Genomic DNA, 10,000 nt, shown 5'->3' with positions numbered 1-10,000 from the left:
ATCAATAATAAACATTTACACCAAATCAGGAATTATTATAAATGATTACTATTAAGATTGAATTTAAAAAAAACCTGCAAACAAGTGATGCTTACTTATCAATCAATATTTTTTCAGAATCAATTGACGATTTTTCAGAAGTTGACCATTTTGCATCGTCACTTTTACTGTGGATTTATTAAGGTTTTCAATACTGCAAACTTGTGAACAGTGAACAGCAGAAATAAGTTTAAATGTTGCATTAAGGCACACAAGATTTAGGATTATTATAGTAGCCTAAGCAGTGATTGATTAAGATATAAGGGACAACTCGAAATTATGTTTTTATCACCACTTACTTGTTTTGAGGTAATCTTGAATGACAAATGAATAAATCAGCCATTGCAATGTTTCATGTAGAAATCATAACCCTGTGGGGCATACATATTTGATCCCCTCACATTCTCCATTGTAACTAATCATTAAAAAAAACAATCCTCCATTAGGAATCACAAAGGAACACTTACTAATTATATGAAAATTCATAATTATTACAATCAGTCCCTATATATGCTATAGATGATCCCCAATCAAAATTCAGTGTAAGCTACTTTGTAGGAAAGTAGAAGCAATGATAGACAAATAAAAAAAGAACTGCAGTGCATAGCAGGAGGTTACAGCGCCCCCTGCTGGCTGAAGCAGGTATTAAAAGCTTACAGCACCTGGGATTCCCAGGCGGTCTCCCATCCAAGTACTAACCAGGCCAGTTTTGAAAGAGGGAAGTTAATCTTCACGGAATCAGTTTGTTCAATGTGTTTATCAGACGTTTGAACGTTCAGTTTGCCCGCAAGTCGTGAAACAAGTCTTAAAAACAAGCTGCAAGTCTTTAGTTAACTCCCAGCGTCAAAGTATTGCTGAATCTAGTAAGATTAAGTGTAAGTCTATCCATAGGCCCACACGTTTGAGTAGAAAAGTAATAAAATCAACTAGGTCATAGTCACTTGCTCTAATTTTGGCGAGGTGTTACTTTAAACCTAAGTATGTATAAATAACCCTTTAACAACCTGTTCATTCACTTACGGCCATACCACCCTGAACACGCCCGATCTCGTCCGATCTCGGAAGCTAAGCAGGGTCGGGCCTGGTTAGTACTTGGATGGGAGACCGCCTGGGAATACCAGGTGCTGTAAGCTTTTAATACCTCCTTTAGCCAGAAGAGGGCGCTGTTGCCTCACTAGTGGAGAAAGGACTGAGAGAAACAGGCCAGTGGAAAATGAAACATGATTTTATTTGGCAGTCTGTCCTCTCTTTTTTTTTGTTGCAATTTTCATCAATGTTTTCAGTGAGTATTAATACATATTACGCTCTCTGGAGGCTGTTTTCAAAGTTCAGTTTTACATTCAAAAAGTACATGTAGCCTACTTAAGTAAGGACTACTGCATTAACATATTTTAATTACTTGTACTTAGGTTACTCTTTACTTCCCCACAACACTCTGGTAGCCATATTATACATTTGATTCAACTGGAAATATTCACCATCATTATAAATGTTTTCACATCAATAATAAACATTTACACCAAATCAGGAATTATTATAAATGATTACTATTAAGATTGAATTTAAAAAAAACCTGCAAACAAGTGATGCTTACTTATCAATCAATATTTTTTCAGAATCAATTGACGATTTTTCAGAAGTTGACCATTTTGCATCGTCACTTTTACTGTGGATTTATTAAGGTTTTCAATACTGCAAACTTGTGAACAGTGAACAGCAGAAATAAGTTTAAATGTTGCATTAAGGCACACAAGATTTAGGATTATTATAGTAGCCTAAGCAGTGATTGATTAAGATATAAGGGACAACTCGAAATTATGTTTTTATCACCACTTACTTGTTTTGAGGTAATCTTGAATGACAAATGAATAAATCAGCCATTGCAATGTTTCATGTAGAAATCATAACCCTGTGGGGCATACATATTTGATCCCCTCACATTCTCCATTGTAACTAATCATTAAAAAAAACAATCCTCCATTAGGAATCACAAAGGAACACTTACTAATTATATGAAAATTCATAATTATTACAATCAGTCCCTATATATGCCATAGATGATCCCCAATCAAAATTCAGTGTAAGCTACTTTGTAGGAAAGTAGAAGCAATGATAGACAAATAAAAAAAGAACTGCAGTGCATAGCAGGAGGTTACAGCGCCCCCTGCTGGCTGAAGCAGGTATTAAAAGCTTACAGCACCTGGGATTCCCAGGCGGTCTCCCATCCAAGTACTAACCAGGCCAGTTTTGAAAGAGGGAAGTTAATCTTCACGGAATCGGTTTGTTCAATGTGTTTATCAGACGTTTGAACGTTCAGTTTGCCCGCAAGTCGTGAAACAAGTCTTAAAAACAAGCTGCAAGTCTTTAGTTAACTCCCAGCGTCAAAGTATTGCTGAATCTAGTAAGATTAAGTGTAAGTCTATCCATAGGCCCACACGTTTGAGTAGAAAAGTAATAAAATCAACTAGGTCATAGTCACTTGCTCTAATTTTGGCGAGGTGTTACTTTAAACCTAAGTATGTATAAATAACCCTTTAACAACCTGTTCATTCGCTTACGGCCATACCACCCTGAACACGCCCGATCTCGTCCGATCTCGGAAGCTAAGCAGGGTCGGGCCTGGTTAGTACTTGGATGGGAGACCGCCTGGGAATACCAGGTGCTGTAAGCTTTTAATACCTCCTTTAGCCAGAAGAGGGCGCTGTTGCCTCACTAGTGGAGAAAGGACTGAGAGAAACAGGCCAGTGGAAAATGAAACATGATTTTATTTGGCAGTCTGTCCTCTCTTTTTTTTTTGTTGTTGCAATTTTCATCAATGTTTTCAGTGAGTATTAATACATATTACGCTCTCTGGAGGCTGTTTTCAAAGTTCAGTTTTACATTCAAAAAGTACATGTAGCCTACTTAAGTAAGGACTACTGCATTAACATATTTTAATTACTTGTACTTAGGTTACTCTTTACTTCCCCACAACACTCTGGTAGCCATATTATACATTTGATTCAACTGGAAATATTCACCATCATTATAAATGTTTTCACATCAATAATAAACATTTACACCAAATCAGGAATTATTATAAATGATTACTATTAAGATTGAATTTAAAAAAAACCTGCAAACAAGTGATGCTTACTTATCAATCAATATTTTTTCAGAATCAATTGACGATTTTTCAGAAGTTGACCATTTTGCATCGTCACTTTTACTGTGGATTTATTAAGGTTTTCAATACTGCAAACTTGTGAACAGTGAACAGCAGAAATAAGTTTAAATGTTGCATTAAGGCACACAAGATTTAGGATTATTATAGTAGCCTAAGCAGTGATTGATTAAGATATAAGGGACAACTCGAAATTATGTTTTTATCACCACTTACTTGTTTTGAGGTAATCTTGAATGACAAATGAATAAATCAGCCATTGCAATGTTTCATGTAGAAATCATAACCCTGTGGGGCATACATATTTGATCCCCTCACATTCTCCATTGTAACTAATCATTAAAAAAAACAATCCTCCATTAGGAATCACAAAGGAACACTTACTAATTATATGAAAATTCATAATTATTACAATCAGTCCCTATATATGCTATAGATGATCCCCAATCAAAATTCAGTGTAAGCTACTTTGTAGGAAAGTAGAAGCAATGATAGACAAATAAAAAAAGAACTGCAGTGCATAGCAGGAGGTTACAGCGCCCCCTGCTGGCTGAAGCAGGTATTAAAAGCTTACAGCACCTGGGATTCCCAGGCGGTCTCCCATCCAAGTACTAACCAGGCCAGTTTTGAAAGAGGGAAGTTAATCTTCACGGAATCAGTTTGTTCAATGTGTTTATCAGACGTTTGAACGTTCAGTTTGCCCGCAAGTCGTGAAACAAGTCTTAAAAACAAGCTGCAAGTCTTTAGTTAACTCCCAGCGTCAAAGTATTGCTGAATCTAGTAAGATTAAGTGTAAGTCTATCCATAGGCCCACACGTTTGAGTAGAAAAGTAATAAAATCAACTAGGTCATAGTCACTTGCTCTAATTTTGGCGAGGTGTTACTTTAAACCTAAGTATGTATAAATAACCCTTTAACAACCTGTTCATTCACTTACGGCCATACCACCCTGAACACGCCCGATCTCGTCCGATCTCGGAAGCTAAGCAGGGTCGGGCCTGGTTAGTACTTGGATGGGAGACCGCCTGGGAATACCAGGTGCTGTAAGCTTTTAATACCTCCTTTAGCCAGAAGAGGGCGCTGTTGCCTCACTAGTGGAGAAAGGACTGAGAGAAACAGGCCAGTGGAAAATGAAACATGATTTTATTTGGCAGTCTGTCCTCTCTTTTTTTTTGTTGCAATTTTCATCAATGTTTTCAGTGAGTATTAATACATATTACGCTCTCTGGAGGCTGTTTTCAAAGTTCAGTTTTACATTCAAAAAGTACATGTAGCCTACTTAAGTAAGGACTACTGCATTAACATATTTTAATTACTTGTACTTAGGTTACTCTTTACTTCCCCACAACACTCTGGTAGCCATATTATACATTTGATTCAACTGGAAATATTCACCATCATTATAAATGTTTTCACATCAATAATAAACATTTACACCAAATCAGGAATTATTATAAATGATTACTATTAAGATTGAATTTAAAAAAAACCTGCAAACAAGTGATGCTTACTTATCAATCAATATTTTTTCAGAATCAATTGACGATTTTTCAGAAGTTGACCATTTTGCATCGTCACTTTTACTGTGGATTTATTAAGGTTTTCAATACTGCAAACTTGTGAACAGTGAACAGCAGAAATAAGTTTAAATGTTGCATTAAGGCACACAAGATTTAGGATTATTATAGTAGCCTAAGCAGTGATTGATTAAGATATAAGGGACAACTCGAAATTATGTTTTTATCACCACTTACTTGTTTTGAGGTAATCTTGAATGACAAATGAATAAATCAGCCATTGCAATGTTTCATGTAGAAATCATAACCCTGTGGGGCATACATATTTGATCCCCTCACATTCTCCATTGTAACTAATCATTAAAAAAAACAATCCTCCATTAGGAATCACAAAGGAACACTTACTAATTATATGAAAATTCATAATTATTACAATCAGTCCCTATATATGCTATAGATGATCCCCAATCAAAATTCAGTGTAAGCTACTTTGTAGGAAAGTAGAAGCAATGATAGACAAATAAAAAAAGAACTGCAGTGCATAGCAGGAGGTTACAGCGCCCCCTGCTGGCTGAAGCAGGTATTAAAAGCTTACAGCACCTGGGATTCCCAGGCGGTCTCCCATCCAAGTACTAACCAGGCCAGTTTTGAAAGAGGGAAGTTAATCTTCACGGAATCGGTTTGTTCAATGTGTTTATCAGACGTTTGAACGTTCAGTTTGCCCGCAAGTCGTGAAACAAGTCTTAAAAACAAGCTGCAAGTCTTTAGTTAACTCCCAGCGTCAAAGTATTGCTGAATCTAGTAAGATTAAGTGTAAGTCTATCCATAGGCCCACACGTTTGAGTAGAAAAGTAATAAAATCAACTAGGTCATAGTCACTTGCTCTAATTTTGGCGAGGTGTTACTTTAAACCTAAGTATGTATAAATAACCCTTTAACAACCTGTTCATTCGCTTACGGCCATACCACCCTGAACACGCCCGATCTCGTCCGATCTCGGAAGCTAAGCAGGGTCGGGCCTGGTTAGTACTTGGATGGGAGACCGCCTGGGAATACCAGGTGCTGTAAGCTTTTAATACCTCCTTTAGCCAGAAGAGGGCGCTGTTGCCTCACTAGTGGAGAAAGGACTGAGAGAAACAGGCCAGTGGAAAATGAAACATGATTTTATTTGGCAGTCTGTCCTCTCTTTTTTTTTTGTTGTTGCAATTTTCATCAATGTTTTCAGTGAGTATTAATACATATTACGCTCTCTGGAGGCTGTTTTCAAAGTTCAGTTTTACATTCAAAAAGTACATGTAGCCTACTTAAGTAAGGACTACTGCATTAACATATTTTAATTACTTGTACTTAGGTTACTCTTTACTTCCCCACAACACTCTGGTAGCCATATTATACATTTGATTCAACTGGAAATATTCACCATCATTATAAATGTTTTCACATCAATAATAAACATTTACACCAAATCAGGAATTATTATAAATGATTACTATTAAGATTGAATTTAAAAAAAACCTGCAAACAAGTGATGCTTACTTATCAATCAATATTTTTTCAGAATCAATTGACGATTTTTCAGAAGTTGACCATTTTGCATCGTCACTTTTACTGTGGATTTATTAAGGTTTTCAATACTGCAAACTTGTGAACAGTGAACAGCAGAAATAAGTTTAAATGTTGCATTAAGGCACACAAGATTTAGGATTATTATAGTAGCCTAAGCAGTGATTGATTAAGATATAAGGGACAACTCGAAATTATGTTTTTATCACCACTTACTTGTTTTGAGGTAATCTTGAATGACAAATGAATAAATCAGCCATTGCAATGTTTCATGTAGAAATCATAACCCTGTGGGGCATACATATTTGATCCCCTCACATTCTCCATTGTAACTAATCATTAAAAAAAACAATCCTCCATTAGGAATCACAAAGGAACACTTACTAATTATATGAAAATTCATAATTATTACAATCAGTCCCTATATATGCTATAGATGATCCCCAATCAAAATTCAGTGTAAGCTACTTTGTAGGAAAGTAGAAGCAATGATAGACAAATAAAAAAAGAACTGCAGTGCATAGCAGGAGGTTACAGCGCCCCCTGCTGGCTGAAGCAGGTATTAAAAGCTTACAGCACCTGGGATTCCCAGGCGGTCTCCCATCCAAGTACTAACCAGGCCAGTTTTGAAAGAGGGAAGTTAATCTTCACGGAATCGGTTTGTTCAATGTGTTTATCAGACGTTTGAACGTTCAGTTTGCCCGCAAGTCGTGAAACAAGTCTTAAAAACAAGCTGCAAGTCTTTAGTTAACTCCCAGCGTCAAAGTATTGCTGAATCTAGTAAGATTAAGTGTAAGTCTATCCATAGGCCCACACGTTTGAGTAGAAAAGTAATAAAATCAACTAGGTCATAGTCACTTGCTCTAATTTTGGCGAGGTGTTACTTTAAACCTAAGTATGTATAAATAACCCTTTAACAACCTGTTCATTCGCTTACGGCCATACCACCCTGAACACGCCCGATCTCGTCCGATCTCGGAAGCTAAGCAGGGTCGGGCCTGGTTAGTACTTGGATGGGAGACCGCCTGGGAATACCAGGTGCTGTAAGCTTTTAATACCTCCTTTAGCCAGAAGAGGGCGCTGTTGCCTCACTAGTGGAGAAAGGACTGAGAGAAACAGGCCAGTGGAAAATGAAACATGATTTTATTTGGCAGTCTGTCCTCTCTTTTTTTTTTGTTGTTGCAATTTTCATCAATGTTTTCAGTGAGTATTAATACATATTACGCTCTCTGGAGGCTGTTTTCAAAGTTCAGTTTTACATTCAAAAAGTACATGTAGCCTACTTAAGTAAGGACTACTGCATTAACATATTTTAATTACTTGTACTTAGGTTACTCTTTACTTCCCCACAACACTCTGGTAGCCATATTATACATTTGATTCAACTGGAAATATTCACCATCATTATAAATGTTTTCACATCAATAATAAACATTTACACCAAATCAGGAATTATTATAAATGATTACTATTAAGATTGAATTTAAAAAAAACCTGCAAACAAGTGATGCTTACTTATCAATCAATATTTTTTCAGAATCAATTGACGATTTTTCAGAAGTTGACCATTTTGCATCGTCACTTTTACTGTGGATTTATTAAGGTTTTCAATACTGCAAACTTGTGAACAGTGAACAGCAGAAATAAGTTTAAATGTTGCATTAAGGCACACAAGATTTAGGATTATTATAGTAGCCTAAGCAGTGATTGATTAAGATATAAGGGACAACTCGAAATTATGTTTTTATCACCACTTACTTGTTTTGAGGTAATCTTGAATGACAAATGAATAAATCAGCCATTGCAATGTTTCATGTAGAAATCATAACCCTGTGGGGCATACATATTTGATCCCCTCACATTCTCCATTGTAACTAATCATTAAAAAAAACAATCCTCCATTAGGAATCACAAAGGAACACTTACTAATTATATGAAAATTCATAATTATTACAATCAGTCCCTATATATGCTATAGATGATCCCCAATCAAAATTCAGTGTAAGCTACTTTGTAGGAAAGTAGAAGCAATGATAGACAAATAAAAAAAGAACTGCAGTGCATAGCAGGAGGTTACAGCGCCCCCTGCTGGCTGAAGCAGGTATTAAAAGCTTACAGCACCTGGGATTCCCAGGCGGTCTCCCATCCAAGTACTAACCAGGCCAGTTTTGAAAGAGGGAAGTTAATCTTCACGGAATCGGTTTGTTCAATGTGTTTATCAGACGTTTGAACGTTCAGTTTGCCCGCAAGTCGTGAAACAAGTCTTAAAAACAAGCTGCAAGTCTTTAGTTAACTCCCAGCGTCAAAGTATTGCTGAATCTAGTAAGATTAAGTGTAAGTCTATCCATAGGCCCACACGTTTGAGTAGAAAAGTAATAAAATCAACTAGGTCATAGTCACTTGCTCTAATTTTGGCGAGGTGTTACTTTAAACCTAAGTATGTATAAATAACCCTTTAACAACCTGTTCATTCGCTTACGGCCATACCACCCTGAACACGCCCGATCTCGTCCGATCTCGGAAGCTAAGCAGGGTCGGGCCTGGTTAGTACTTGGATGGGAGACCGCCTGGGAATACCAGGTGCTGTAAGCTTTTAATACCTCATTTAGCCAGAAGAGGGCGCTGTTGCCTCACTAGTGGAGAAAGGACTGAGAGAAACAGGCCAGTGGAAAATGAAACATGATTTTATTTGGCAGTCTGTCCTCTCTTTTTTTTTTGTTGTTGCAATTTTCATCAATGTTTTCAGTGAGTATTAATACATATTACGCTCTCTGGAGGCTGTTTTCAAAGTTCAGTTTTACATTCAAAAAGTACATGTAGCCTACTTAAGTAAGGACTACTGCATTAACATATTTTAATTACTTGTACTTAGGTTACTCTTTACTTCCCCACAACACTCTGGTAGCCATATTATACATTTGATTCAACTGGAAATATTCACCATCATTATAAATGTTTTCACATCAATAATAAACATTTACACCAAATCAGGAATTATTATAAATGATTACTATTAAGATTGAATTTAAAAAAAACCTGCAAACAAGTGATGCTTACTTATCAATCAATATTTTTTCAGAATCAATTGACGATTTTTCAGAAGTTGACCATTTTGCATCGTCACTTTTACTGTGGATTTATTAAGGTTTTCAATACTGCAAACTTGTGAACAGTGAACAGCAGAAATAAGTTTAAATGTTGCATTAAGGCACACAAGATTTAGGATTATTATAGTAGCCTAAGCAGTGATTGATTAAGATATAAGGGACAACTCGAAATTATGTTTTTATCACCACTTACTTGTTTTGAGGTAATCTTGAATGACAAATGAATAAATCAGCCATTGCAATGTTTCATGTAGAAATCATAACCCTGTGGGGCATACATATTTGATCCCCTCACATTCTCCATTGTAACTAATCATTAAAAAAAACAATCCTCCATTAGGAATCACAAAGGAACACTTACTAATTATATGAAAATTCATAATTATTACAATCAGTCCCTATATATGCTATAGATGATCCCCAATCAAAATTCAGTGTAAGCTACTTTGTAGGAAAGTAGAAGCAATGATAGACAAATAAAAAAAGAACTGCAGTGCATAGCAGGAGGTTACAGCGCCCCCTGCTGGCTGAAGCAGGTATTAAAAGCTTACAGCACCTGGGATTCCCAGGCGGTCTCCCATCCAAGTACTAACCAGGCCAGTTTTGAAAGA

The 10,000-nt window shown here is 36.4% G+C and overlaps 6 non-coding genes across 6 annotated transcripts; all 6 read left to right on the top strand.

The window, feature by feature from the left end:
- The first annotated feature begins 1,053 nt into the window (after positions 1-1,053).
- LOC136181492 (5S ribosomal RNA) lies at positions 1,054-1,172 on the top strand. The gene has a single exon (XR_010667839.1). It is a non-coding gene; the product is annotated as a 5S ribosomal RNA (ribosomal RNA).
- Positions 1,173-2,591: 1,419 nt separating this feature from the next.
- LOC136182152 (5S ribosomal RNA) lies at positions 2,592-2,710 on the top strand. The gene has a single exon (XR_010668470.1). It is a non-coding gene; the product is annotated as a 5S ribosomal RNA (ribosomal RNA).
- A 1,423-nt stretch (positions 2,711-4,133) lies between these two features.
- LOC136181491 (5S ribosomal RNA) lies at positions 4,134-4,252 on the top strand. Its single transcript, XR_010667838.1, has one exon. It is a non-coding gene; the product is annotated as a 5S ribosomal RNA (ribosomal RNA).
- A 1,419-nt stretch (positions 4,253-5,671) lies between these two features.
- Positions 5,672-5,790, top strand: LOC136182151 (5S ribosomal RNA). The gene has a single exon (XR_010668469.1). It is a non-coding gene; the product is annotated as a 5S ribosomal RNA (ribosomal RNA).
- A 1,423-nt stretch (positions 5,791-7,213) lies between these two features.
- On the top strand, positions 7,214-7,332 carry LOC136182150 (5S ribosomal RNA). Its single transcript, XR_010668468.1, has one exon. It is a non-coding gene; the product is annotated as a 5S ribosomal RNA (ribosomal RNA).
- A 1,423-nt stretch (positions 7,333-8,755) lies between these two features.
- LOC136182149 (5S ribosomal RNA) lies at positions 8,756-8,874 on the top strand. The gene has a single exon (XR_010668467.1). It is a non-coding gene; the product is annotated as a 5S ribosomal RNA (ribosomal RNA).
- The last annotated feature ends 1,126 nt before the right edge of the window (positions 8,875-10,000 follow it).

The sequence above is a fragment of the Labrus bergylta genome, chromosome 13 (assembly GCF_963930695.1).
Source record: "Labrus bergylta chromosome 13, fLabBer1.1, whole genome shotgun sequence".
NCBI lineage: Eukaryota > Metazoa > Chordata > Actinopteri > Labriformes > Labridae > Labrus > Labrus bergylta.
Note: the sequence above shows the minus strand (reverse complement) of the source record. Positions and strands in the feature narration are given on the sequence as shown.